Below are 13,704 nucleotides of genomic sequence, written 5' to 3' on the forward strand. Positions count from 1 at the left end.
ACTATATTGTCTTGCGTTTGAAGGCTCAGAATTTATTGCCAAATAAAGGCAGAGAATAGATTTGCAACAACGTGGATTACATTTTCTGGAATGGGTATCTTGATGCTGCTCAGGACTAAGGAGGAACAGCTTTCTGGAGGTGAGAGGCTTGCTCTGTGCAGAACCAGGTGATGATTGATTGGAGGCTGTGTCAGGGCTCTTGGCTGGGGAGACATTAGCATTAAAGGCTTTAGCTTTAGCAGCCTGATCCTGAGTGTTGCAAGAAAATTAGCATCCTTAGGCTGCATGTGAGCAATGCTCCTTATTTTAGTAAAGGGGCAGTAATGAGGGAATATCTGCCAAAAAGATATGTGGGCCTGTCCACCAGCCTGTGTCTTCTGTCTGGTCAGATGGAAACACTGCTCCTCTGATTCTCTCCTTCAAGAAAACCAGGACGGCCCTGCAGAGGCAGAGTGGGAGAGAGAAAGTTGTGGTTGAATTTGTTCTTTGCTTCCTGAACAGAAATGCCTAAAATTAAGCAGAGTTTACATGTGGTGTCACAGTGCTGATGAACGAAAGCTATACTGAGAAAAGAGAACATTTGGGAAATCCTGAAGTAATCTTGCCATCGTCTTTTAAAATTTTTTCCACTTGGCATGTTTCTTTCTTTTTAAATAATAGTTTTATTAAAATGCAATTCACACAGCGTAAAAGTCATCATTCTGAAGTACGCCATTCTGTGGTTTTTAGTATAGTTGCAGTTTTGTAACTAACATCACTATCTAATTCCAGGACCTTTTTGGCACTTACTCCTTATCCTCAGGTTCCAAGCCTCTGGAAGCCTGTGATCTACTCTCGGTCTCTGTGGATTTCTGTTCTCAACCTTGCATGTGAATGGTTCCATAAAATACGTGTTCTTTTGTGTCTGACTTCTCTCATCTGGCACAATGTTTTCAAGCTTTACCCATGTTATGGCATGAATCAGTACTACATGTCTTTATATGGCTAAATCCACTGCATGGATTCACCTCATTTTTTTTTATACGTTCACCAGTTGATGGACATATGGGTTGTTTTCACTTTTTGGCTATTATGAATAATGCTGCTGTGAACATTTCTGTATAGGTTTTTGTGTGAAGGTGAATTTTCATTTATCTTGAGTACTTACCTAGGTGTAGAATTGCCAGACCATATGACAGCTCCATGTTCAACACCTTGAGGGCTACCACACTACTTCCTGAAGCAGCTGCACCACTTTACTTTCTCCCCAGCAATGTGTAAGAGTTCAAATTTCTCCACATTTACACTTACTAGCTGTCTTTTGATTCTAGCCATCCTAGTGAGTGTGAAGTAGTATCTCATTGGAGTTTTGATTTGCATTTCCCTAATTGATTGGTCATATAGAGCATCTTTTCATGTGCTTATTGGCCACTTGAATATCTTCTTTGGAGAAATGTCTATTTCAATCCTTTGCCCATATTTATATTTGGGTTGTCTCTTTTTCTTTATATATTCTGAATCTGAGGCCTTTATCAGATATATGATTTGCAAATGCTGTTTTGCATTCTGTGGGTTGTCTTTTTACTCTCTTGATGGCGTTTTTGACATACAAACAATTTTAACTGTGACGAATTGCAATTTATCTATTTTTTCTTCTTCGAACTTTTAGTGCCATATTTAAGAAACTATTTCTTCATCTGTGGTCATAAAGATTTACTTTTATGTTTTATTCTTAGAGTTTTATAAATTTAGCTATTATATTTAGGTCTATGATTCATTTGCTGTTAATTTTTGTAAAAGGTTTTAAGGTCTGTGTCTAGATTCAGTTTTTCAGCACTATTTGTTTAAAAAAAAGAGTACTATCATTTACCCATTGAAATGTCATGACACTCTTGTCAAGAATCAATTAACCATAAATGTAGGGACTTACTTTTGCACTGTCACTTCTAATCCATTAATCCATATGTCCGTCCTTATGTCACTATTACACTGTCTTGATTAATATAACTTTATAGTAAGTTTTGACATTAAGAAGTGTAACTCCTCCAACTTTTTTTTTAAGATTCTTTTGACTATTAAGCATGTCTTGGATTTCTTGGTGAATTTTAGGATCAGCTTGTCAATTTTTATAAAAAAAGAGAGCTGTGATTTTAATAGAGATTACAGGTAATCTATTCACCAATTAATCAGTCTGTTAATATATTAGTTTGGAAAGTGTTGCTGTCTTAACAACACTGTCTTCCATCCATGAACATGGGGTGTCTGTCTTTTTAGGGCTTCTTTAATTTCTTTTAACGATGTTTTAGTAGTTGTTAATATACAGATCTTACACATCTTTTGTTAAATTTGTTTTTAAGTATTCTTTCTGGTGCTATTCTAAAGTATGTTTCTCGTAATAACGTAGAGTTGTTACTCATTCAACTAATTCCTGCCATGTGAATGGAGTGTTTAAACCATTTAGTTTAATTACTGATAACGTTGAATTTATGTCTGCCATTTTACTATTTGTTTTCCATGGATCTTAATGTTGCTTGTGTTCGTCTCCTCTTCTGTTTTGCCTTCTTTTTTATTAGTTTATTTTATCCTCTTTTAATTCTATTTTTATTTTATTATGTACTTTTGAGTTAGTTTTTTACATTGTTGCCCTGAGGAGCAAGCTTTTCTGTGGATTTGCATCTCTCTCTATAGGAGACTCACGGAGCAAAGCTGAATGGCTGTGATTGAAAAGGAGGAGACAGAATGAAGATTGAGGGACAGTTTGTTATCTCAGAATTGTCTGTGTTGATGGATTTATCCATTAACTTCTTGGCAGATTTTTTTAACATAGTAAACCTCAGTTTTTTTCTCCAGTGTACTATTATGCTTCACAAATCTCTGACTGGATAAGATTTCTAATGATCTCAGTAGCCCTTCCTCTGGGCTTGAAGGTGAGAAAGGCTTTGTATCCTGCCCCTCTCTTCCCTGCTCCTCTAACTGCCTATGTCCTTCTGTTGTTTCTTAGGCATCCAGCACCCTGAGGACTCTGACATGCCCCCAGCCTCCGCCAGCTCTGCAGGGAGCCCTGGTGCCAGAGACGTTCTCCCGCTTCTCCCTATGTGCGCCTGACCTGAAGGCAGAGCCGTCTGAGTGTGCATAAGCACAGCAGGACACCAGGACCTGGCCTGAAGATATTTCCTCTCCTCCCGTCTGGACTTCTCAGAGGTAACTTTGAATTTGGAAAATGAAGGCATGCAAACCTTCATTGATCTCTTCTTAGTGGAATCTCAGGCCATTGTTGGTAGGCCTGCCTGGGTGGATTTTTCTGTACCTCTTAAGCCACGCCATATAGGCGGTTTTCTAGTAGGTTTCCCTGGAATGAATTTTAAGATAGTGTTCAACACATTATTTTGTGCTATTGTAGTTATTTATACTTTGGAAAGATTTCCAGGTTTGTTCATTTGCTCCTTATAGCAATCTTTTGCGTCTCCTGTTTTAGATCTCCCTGATTCACTAGTGCATTGAGAACACGTGGACTGAGCTGCTGCACGTGCCAGGCACAGCTCTAACACAGAACACAGTGGAGCAGCACCAGTGCCTCTCTCATGGAGATTCTGTGTTTTGGGGAGTACAAGTGGAGGATGGGGTGGGGACAGGCAGGAAGATACAGACAATTTCCATTTGACAGTAGTGGAAGCAAATTATATGCTATGCAACAAGATCTAGATATTGTAGAGAAAAGAAAAAGTAGACCGTGTTTAGTGGGATGGGGCAGGTTGTAGTTTTAAGTGGGGGGTCAGGGAGGTCTCTAAAGGTGAAATTGAACATGGACTTGAAGGGGGTGCAGGAACTAGCCACTTAGCATCTGGGCAAGAGCGCTGTAGAGAGAAGGACTGGTAGCTGCAGCTTACTGACAGCTGGAGGAGCACGCAGGCCAGGGTGACTGGAAGGACGCAGCACAGAGCCATGAGTTGGGGCTGGCTGGGAAGTAGCAGGACCTGGCTGTGCCTGGCATTGCAGGCTGTTGGGAATTCTAGGTTCATAATGGGAAATCAGTGTAGGGTTTTAAACAGAGAAGCAGGGTCTGTTTCATTTTAATAGGCTTAGTCTGGCCTCCACATTGAGAATAAACTCTATAGAGGGTGGAGGACAAAGATAGAAGGTGGAGACCGTCTTGAAGGAGATGTAGAGGTGGAAGACAAGGCCAGAGTCTAGGAGACAATCCCAGAGGACATTGGAGAAGGTGGAGGACAAGGCTAAAATCCAGGAGACCATCTCAGAGGCCATTACAGAGGGTGGAGGACAAGACTAGAGTCCAGGAGACCATCTCAGAGGCCATTACAGAGGGTGGAGGACAAGGCTAGAGTCCAGGAGACCATCTCAGAGGCCATTACAGAGGGTGGAAGATAAGGCTAAAATCCAGGAGACCATCTCAGAGGCCATTACAGAGGGTGGAGGACAAGGCTAAAATCCAGGAGACCATCTAGGGGCCATTACAGAGGGTGGAGGAGAAGGCTAAAATCCAGGAGACCATCTCAGAGGCCATTACAGAGGGTGGAGGACAAAGATAGAAGGTGGAGACCGTCTTGAAGGAGATGTAGAAGGTGGAAGACAAGACCAGAGTCTAGGAGACAATCCCAGAGGACATTGGAGAAGGTGGAGGACAAGGCTAAAATCTAGGAGACCATCTCAGAGGCCATTACAGAGGGTGGAGGACAAGGCTAGAGTCCAGGAGACCATCTCAGAGGCCATTACAGAGGGTGGAGGACAAGACTAGAGTCCAGGAGACCATCTCAGAGGCCATTACAGAGGGTGGAGGACAAGGCTAGAGTCCAGGAGACCATCTCAGAGGCCATTACAGAGGGTGGAGGACAAGACTAGAGTCCAGGAGACCATCTCAGAGGCCATTACAGAGGGTGGAGGACAAGACTAGAGTCCAGGAGACCATCTCAGAGGCCATTACAGAGGGTGGAGGACAAGACTAGAGTCCAGGAGACCATCTCAGAGGCCATTACAGAGGGTGGAGGACAAGGCTAGAGTCCAGGAGACCATCTCAGAGGCCATTACAGAGGGTGGAAGATAAGGCTAAAATCCAGGAGACCATCTCAGAGGCCATTACAGAGGGTGGAGGACAAGGCTAAAATCCAGGAGACCATCTAGGGGCCATTACAGAGGGTGGAGGAGAAGGCTAAAATCCAGGAGACCATCTCAGAGGCCATTACAGAGGGTGGAGGACAAAGATAGAAGGTGGAGACCGTCTTGAAGGAGATGTAGAAGGTGGAAGACAAGACCAGAGTCTAGGAGACAATCCCAGAGGACATTGGAGAAGGTGGAGGACAAGGCTAAAATCTAGGAGACCATCTCAGAGGCCATTACAGAGGGTGGAGGACAAGGCTAGAGTCCAGGAGACCATCTCAGAGGCCATTGCAGAAGATAGAGGACAAGCCTAGAGTCCAGGAGACCATCTCAGAGGCCATTGGAGAAGGTGGAAGACAAGGCTAGAGTCCAGGAGACCATCTCAGAGGCCATTACAGAGGGTGGAGGACAACGCTAAAATCCAGGAGACCATCTCAGAGGCCATTGCAGAGGGTGGAGGACAAGGCTAAAATCCAGGAGACCATCTCAGAGGCCATTGCAGAAGATAGAGGACAAGGCTAGAGTCCAGGAGACCATCTCAGAGGCCATTGGAGAAGGTGGAAGACAAGGCTAGAGTCCAGGAGACCATCTCAGAGGCCATTACAGAGGGTGGAGGACAAGGCTAAAATCCAGGAGACCATCTCAGAGGCCATTGCAGAAGATAGAGGACAAGGCTAGAGTCCAGGAGACCATCTCAGAGGCCATTGGAGAAGGTGGAAGACAAGGCTAGAGTCCAGGAGACCATCTCAGAGGCCATTACAGAGGGTGGAGGACAAGGCTAAAATCCAGGAGACCATCTCAGAGGCCATTACAGAGGGTGGAGAACAAGGCTAAAATCCAGGAGACCATCTCAGAGGCCATTGGAGAAATCTACTGTAGTAATCCAGACAAGAGGCAGTGGGGCACACTGGTGATAGCAGCAGCAGGGAAGAGTGGCCACATTCTGGATACAGCTTGAAGACAGAGCCCTTACCATGTCCTTACAGAGTCGTTGTGAGTATGAAGAAAAGGGAAAAGCCTGTATTGATTCCAGGGGCTTTAGTTTGAGTCACTAGATGGAGTTGTCACCATGGAGATGGAGTAGTTTGCAGCTAGAGGAGGTTTGGGTGCAAAAAGGGATTCAGAGGCCGGGCGCAGTGGTTCATGCTGGAGGCTGAGGTGGGTGGATCACCTGAGGTCAGGAGTTCAAGACTAGTCTGGCCAACATGGCAAAACCCCATCTACTAAAAATATGAAAATTAGTGGGGCATGATGGCAGATGCCTGTAATCACAGTTACTCGGAAGGCTGAGTCAGGAGAATTGCTTGAAACCTGGGAGTCAGAGGTTGCAGTGAGCCGAGATTGCGGCATTGCACTCCAGCCTGGGTGACGAGCAAAACTCCGTCTCCCAAAAAAAAAGAGAGAGAGAGACAGATTCAGAGTTCAGTTTTGAACTTGTTGAGTGCGAGAAGATTATAAGATACCCACATGGAGATGCCGAGTGGATGGTCCTATCCAGATTGGATCGTTTAAGAGGGCAGTCTGTGCTGGAGAGGTGATAGAGTCTTTGGCCTCTGGTTGGTATTTCAAGTAATGAGATCAGATGAGACCCCCGGTGAAAGAAGAGAGGAGATGTAAGGACTGGGCCCTGGGACATTCCAGTTTCATGAGGAGCGGAAGATGACAAGCCAGGAAAGGAGACCAAGAGAGAACAACCAGGGGGATGCGGGGAAACCGAGAGCCTGGGGAGGAGGACTGCGAATGGAGGATCAGATCAGCCGGGGTCAGTGGTCTGGTGCCTGTGGCAACACAAGCTGGATTGGAGAGAAGGGCGCAGGGGAAGATGTGGAGACAGGGACTGTAGACAACTCACTTGAGCTGCTGCAAAAGGGAGCAGAGTCTGAGGTGATATCTGGTGGGGTAAAAAAGCTTAGAATTAGTTTTCAGTTGGAAGCATTATCAGCATGTTGATATGGGGTGATTCAGTAGAGAGGAAAATATGGATTACATGGGATGGAAGTTGCTGAAAACACTTCTTGAGTAGGAGAGAGAGATGAGTTTGTAGACACGTGGAGTTACTGGCTTTAGGAGGAACGTGGATAGTTGTCAGTGGGGATGGATCAAATGACAGATACATGCGTGGGTGGTGCTAGGAGGACACTCTGCAGTTCTCTTCTGATTGCCGACCTTTCTTTGTGAAGTGGGAGTCAAAGCCAGCATCTGAGCACGCCACGTGGAGGAGGGATTGGAAGTTTGCAGAGACCAGCAGCAGAAAGTCCTCTAGAGAGGAGGTGCAGAGCAGCCATCTGATGGCCGTCAGAGCCCACTCGAAGCTCTGGCCTCAGATTCAAAGAGCCACTCTGGGTGATTGAGTGCTTCTCCAGATAGCACTGCGGGGGAGCTGATACATGCAGGAGGTCAAGAACTGAGAGATCTTTTGACCAAGCTGAGAAGGACACAGTGAAAGTGTGGCCGGAGTTGGTAGTGTGTGCCGGCGAGAGAGGATCCTAATCTCAGAGAGCGCGGAGACAGGGGGGTGAGGAGAAAGGACAGTGGGGCTGAGGGAGGAAGGAGCAGAGGAGGAGCCATTGGAGATGTGGGAGGGTGCTGGGCGCTGTGGGACCTGCAGTGGCACAGGCAGTGATCTGAGGTGGTGCGAGGAACCAGCTTATGGGGTGTCTGCGGGAGCCCCAAGTTCCAGCGTTCCTGCCTGCAAGCCTGGCTCCTCAGTCATCCTGCCTCCCATTTTCATAGTCTGTACTTTAAAAGGGCTGCTGGGGAGATCTTCCCTTCTACCTACTCGATTGCCTGCTTACTCTTTGGTGATCCTGGGAAGGCATTGCTAAGGTGTCACTGTTGCGTTTCCTGGCTGGGACACTGTGACCCAGATGTGGCCACCGTGAAGGTCGACATTTGGAGCTTCCCTCCCACTTCCTCTTCTATTTCTTGGAAAATAAGTGCATTCCAGATGTATGTTTATTTTTTAATGTTAACTTTAGCATATTAGGATTATTGCATCTTTCCTTGCCGTGCACTTACTGGTCCCGAGATACAGACTCCTCGGGGGTGAGGGAGACATTAAAGTACCCTGGAGGAAACTCATCATGAGGCCAAGTGGAATTTTGTGTTCTCTCTGTTGGCCATGCCCACCCCCCAGGACGCTCTATGTGGGACTCTGTCTCAAACAAAGTCCAAGAACTGTGAAGTGGCTTCATATTCACAAAAGAGTCATGGTGAAGTGGCCAAAATACTAGAAAATGACATTCCAGCACATGCAAAGATGCTTCTTAATGGTTAGGATTTATAAAGAGAGATGGTTTTCGTGGAGTATAAACCAGCCTCAATTCAGCCTTCTATGACTGAAGTAGTTAAATCTGAAATACGGGTTTTTGTTCTGTTCTGTTTTGTTTTGTTTTTCCAAAGTGGAAAATATCAGTAGTTTAAAAAGAAATCTTTGGTTAAGAAATTTGGCCTTGGCCTTGACCTTCACTCAGCCTTGGGACCGGCCATGTCTGGGGACCTACAGCTTTGTGTGGCCGGCTCATTGCTGGTCTGGCTAGTTAGCCTTCAGGGCAAAGGTCACTTTTAAAGCACGAACCAGAAGCAAAAATATCGGTACCTGGCTCTAGTTTCTCATGGTTTCAGAGTTGCTGACATGGAGAAATGAGCAGTATTTTTAGAAGTGGACACAGAGATGCTGTTCTGAGATGCAGCGGCTGATGGTGTTGTGAAAATCCATCCTAACAACCACATTTTCCACATTTAGCTCAGTTACAGCTTTCTGGGGTTTGTTTATCTTTGTGTTTAAGCTCTTCCGGTCATGTTCCTCCACGTACTGTGCTCTAGGCTACTATGTGAAGTCAGTCTGTTGCTGGGTCAGTCTTCTTTGAGCCTTCCCTGTGTTTACACATGCCATATTGGAGGGGCAGAGAGAACGCCAAGTGCCTGTTTTCTATGATAAGACAGATGTCTCTAGAAAGATCAAGTCGGCATTTAATGAGCATCCACTATGTGCAAGGTCTCATGCTTGAGGCCCCGAGGATAAATGAGAAGACATAGGCTGACTTCTGTTTGTAAGAATGTGGTTTCTTTTGTTGATTTTTTTTTTTTTTTTTAAGTACTGTTGACAAGCTGAGGATATGGAATCCAGTTCCCACAATTTGAGCATGGGCCAGAGTAAAAAATAAGACAATGAGAAATGGATGCCGATTGTTAGAAGAATTCTCACAACCAAGACAGTTTTGAGTCTGCTGTGAGGAAAGGAGAGGAGAACTTGGGCCCTCGGACAGCAGGACTTGGGGGGGCCCTTAGAGCCTGGAGTCTGAAGATTTGCGGTCAGGAAGAGGTAGAATCTGTCTCCTGGGCAGGGAGAACCATTCGGATGTGTCAAGGATAGCGATGCGATTAGAACAAAAGGGTTCTGGATGGTTGACTGAGTGATGTTGTGCTTCTGGGATAAAGAGAAGAAGATTCAGTAGGAAATGTTGGGTCATGAGGCTTAGCAAAAATGAATGTATTTTTGTCCCTATTTTAAACTTACAGTTTCTTTTGATTGTTCCCAAAAATTTAACAACAGAGTTTCACAGACACATGCATATACAATAATGAAAGAAATATCATGCCTGATGAGAACACCATTAGTATCTTGCCTTTATAATTTGTTATAAAATGGGCAACATAATTCAGTCACCTCAATCTTGTTTTAAGCCTGACCTTACTGATTTTAATAATCTGTTTTATGAGCTGTGTTTCATAATTTATCTCTCAGTACTTTAACAATTATTTTTCCTTCTTTCTCTCTCTCTAAATATATGTGATATAAATATAATACATATAATTGTATGTACATAAATATATAGTCATTGTAAAAACATTTATTTGAATTTAAAGATAAGATAACACCTCTTCTGGTAGAACATAGGTCTGATCGATTTGATAGTGAGAACCTCCTTTGTTTCTCAGGTTATTAGAATGAGCTAAACATACAAATAATATTGACAAACATGTAACTGAAGCATTTTTAATAAAATCACGTATTAAGATTTTTTTCAAGCTCGTTCTGAGTATATTAACTTAAACAAGGTGCCTCTAAGTGAAAAAGTAATGAGTACAGTTATTTATGAAGTCTTAGTATAGCCTCTTGATGTATTTCCCAGAAATTGGACCTGAATGACTAATGTCTTGGTTGTACATTCTTTTGCATATCTGGTGATTCCCAAAGGTTTACTTTTGTGGGAAGATCTGCTGATTAAGTTGTCAGCTGATCACTTAAAGTTAGTTTTCCTTTTATTACTATGTTATTTTTGGCATATACATAGAAGTTCAAAGACTTGGGTTCCATTTTTACAATGTATCTTCTAGTCCATCTGTGTATGTATGTGAACAAAGTAGTGAAGTTATTATAGCTATAAAAATGGAAAATTGGAACAAAATTGATCTTGAATTGAGTCTTATTACACATATAAGTAACATTTATCTGTAGATATACAAACTTGAAGAGAAAAAAATCCAAATTCTTCTATTTTCAGTAGAAGTTTATTTTTTAGATTTAAGAAATATACATTAATTTTATATTTATCCTGTTTGTATTAATTATAGAATCATTACAATTGTAGTAAATTTTAATAGTAGGAACCTTATGATAACAAGCTATTTCAAAAATTAATACTTTTCTTAATTTTTAAAATCAGTAAAATATTTCTGCTAGTAAAATATAGACAAAGAATCCTAGATTACATTACATGAAGTAAAAATTATGTCAGGAGAATAACAATGGTAATATAGTTTCAGAGAAATAAAGGAATGCTATAAAATTTCTACCCAAGAAGAAAGTTTCTACATATATAAAATAGTGATAGATCAAAAACTAAATCTTTTTTAACTAACATTGACTTATGTGAGAAGTAGAAAATTTCCTCTTCAAAGTTTCCTTTCTTTTTTAAGAAAAATTCGTGTTAGACATAATTGTTTTAAACACTTTCTTCAAAAGCCTTCATGCTTTTTGCTAGAAGCCCTATCCTATGTAGCTGTTAGACATGCTTACAGACATGTACTACATTCTGTATCTTTGTACTTTAACCAAGATATCTGCTGGACGTGCTCACAGGCATGTCCCAGGTTGCAGCCTATGTTTCTTCCTTATTTGGACTTCCATTTTTTTTTTTTTTTTTGCTCTCCATTGCTTTTACCTGTTTAGAAAAAAGTTTCAAGTTATTAGCCAATCAAGTTTTAGTTTAGATTGTGAGGTCTGGCTCCAGCCAACGGAGATCAGACACAGAAGTAAGGACAACCCCAAATGCATAAGAAATAAATATGTCTGCTTTCCTTTGTTCATTGTACTCTCGTGGCAAGATTGCTAACGGAAGTACTCTTTCTGCAGGAAGTAAAAAGAATTGCTTTGCTGAGAGATCCTTTGTCCCAGTACTAATTTTTCTTTGTGGCACCAAAAAGAAAAAATTTATACATAACAACTTACTTTTTAAAAGGGAATATGCCAGAAATTACATCATTTTCAGCAATTTGTAGTTCTTATGAAGTTTTTTGATGGCAATTGGGGGACATGCAAAGGGCCTGAGTAGCTTTTAAAAATTATTTTAAGCCATATTTAAGTCAAAAAAGGGGGCAGCCTCCACTGCAGGCCACACAGAGCAGATGAGAGGGTCAGTGGGAAGAGGTGGAGCTGGAGAGTTGGAGAGGCCTGGCTCTTCGCCGTCCTGCTCACGTGATCTGGAGAAGCCATTTCCTCTCAGAGCCTGGATTTCTTAATTGTACAATGGGAATGGCAGAGGCTGTCTCTCAGGATCAGATGTGTTGAAGGGTGGGGAAATTGTTCATAACGTGTAATCAACATTCAGATATTAGTCACTCACGTGTTAGCTACAGGCTAAGAACTAAAAGCACATGAAATGACCACCTGTAGCCCAATCTAGGTCCTGAAGGAAGAGGGAAGGAGGTCAGTGTGTGTACCTGGTGCAGCTCTGCTAAACCATGGAAACTCAGCAGATACAAACAAGATACCAGAGAGCTCTGTTGCTCCCAGCTGCAAGGAAGACTAGGTATTGAGATGGTCTACATGTTTTGTTCTCTCAGGGGAGAATACTCTGATAGTGCTGCTGTGTTGCAGGAATTTGGGAGATTCAGATCTGGCTGAGGGATGTCTTTTGTTCGCAGCACAGAAAGAAGGGACAGCCTTAGAGGAGATTGATTTTTATTCTCAAGCTCCTGGAGCCATGCAAGTTTGGATCCTGTCCAGAGGTCTAGGGACGCATGAAATGACACATGATTGCTGCTGACAGCTATCATTTGTTTATCACTTTGATGTTTATAAATGAACTTCCATTTGCATGGTTATTTTGCCAGCTTACACAATGCCCCTGTGAGCCATAGTGCTTCCTGTCATCCAACTGAGAGAACAAAGACTGAACAAAGCTTGCTCAAGATGAGGCAACGGGCCATTGGTGGAGTTGGAACAAGCCCAGGATGCTCCATTTTCAAGTCTCGCTTTACCTTTCTGCCTGATAAAAGTTTTGCAGGGACCCTTAAGAGGTGACTTTTAGCACCAGGAAAGCAGGGGAGATTAGAACATCTTGGAAAACATCTTGATTCCAAATGGAAGTGATTTAGGATTTTAAGACCTGGCAGGGTCCAGATGGGGTTGGGTGTGGTGGGAGTGGAGTGGATCATTTCTGAACATTGGTGTTTTGGAGGAGCCATTTTAAGGACTATCAGCTGGTATTTTATATGCTTCAGAAGAGAACTTGAGTACCAGAAATAATGGTGTCCAGCCAGCTGTAGGAGGAAGCACATATTGAAATCAGATGAATTATTTTGCAGAGATTAGGAATGCCACTGTGAAGTCCATTGGTGGACAAGGTCACCGGGGGCAGAGGAGAGGCACCACTGGGCTCTGGGGTGTCTGTCCATCCCTGAAAGCGTAGGCCATGCAAGATGACCACATGGTGCTTTTGATCCTTGTCTGGGTCCTCTGGGTCTGCTTTGTCCAATTCAAGTTGAAACTTTGGTGCAGGCTAAAGTCAGCTCCAGAGAATATAATATTATCATCGACACCTCCCAGAAAGCAAGTCTAATGCAATTTGAGGTTTGGAAGAATCTGAATGAAGAGCCTGCTATTTCTCTTATTACGTGAGTAAGTCAACTGAACGTGAGCATTAACTACAAATGGGAGGTTTATATATAAATTGTTCCAGGATGGAGGAAAAAAAATCACATTTCAGAGTCTCTGAAGAGAGGGTTAGCCTGGGGAAGGCATTTCACAGTCCTTTTTCTTTCTTTCTTTTTTTTCTTTTTTAAGGAAATCAGTAAACTTCTGGTAGACTAGAGAATGATTGAAAGACATGGTCCAAGGAAGGTTCTCATATAGGACAGGTATTAAAGGACATCCTCTTTATTAAAAGGATGAAAATCCACAGACTTTGAGAGCTGGCCCTGGAGGCAGTCTAGGTCTTTTTAGCACAGAGCCGAGTCTCTGGCAAAAGAGACAGTGAAGTGAGGAGGGTGCGAACAAAATCCAGGACTTCCATTTCAGAGACCTGCACTCAGTCAGGGTAGTTATGTGTTCTTTAAATTCATTGACAGATCAACATTGGATTTTCAGGATTCATTCAGGATCTGTCT

General features: G+C 42.8%; 1 protein-coding gene across 5 annotated transcripts in view; it reads left to right on the forward strand.

Moving 5' to 3' along the window:
* RNF144A (ring finger protein 144A) overlaps positions 1 to 13,704 on the forward strand; it is a 321,607-nt gene that overhangs the window by 19,176 nt on the left and 288,727 nt on the right. For all 5 annotated transcript variants that reach the window (XR_010337882.1, XM_021667208.2, XM_021667207.2 and 2 more), the window contains exon 2: positions 2,981 to 3,180. The gene's annotated coding sequence lies outside the window, so the exon portion shown is untranslated. The remainder of the gene's footprint in view (positions 1 to 2,980; positions 3,181 to 13,704) is intronic.

This window comes from Aotus nancymaae, unplaced genomic scaffold (assembly GCF_030222135.1).
Source record: "Aotus nancymaae isolate 86718 unplaced genomic scaffold, 86718_ANA_hifiasm-v0.15.2.pri h1tg000057l, whole genome shotgun sequence".
Classification (NCBI taxonomy): domain Eukaryota; kingdom Metazoa; phylum Chordata; class Mammalia; order Primates; family Aotidae; genus Aotus; species Aotus nancymaae.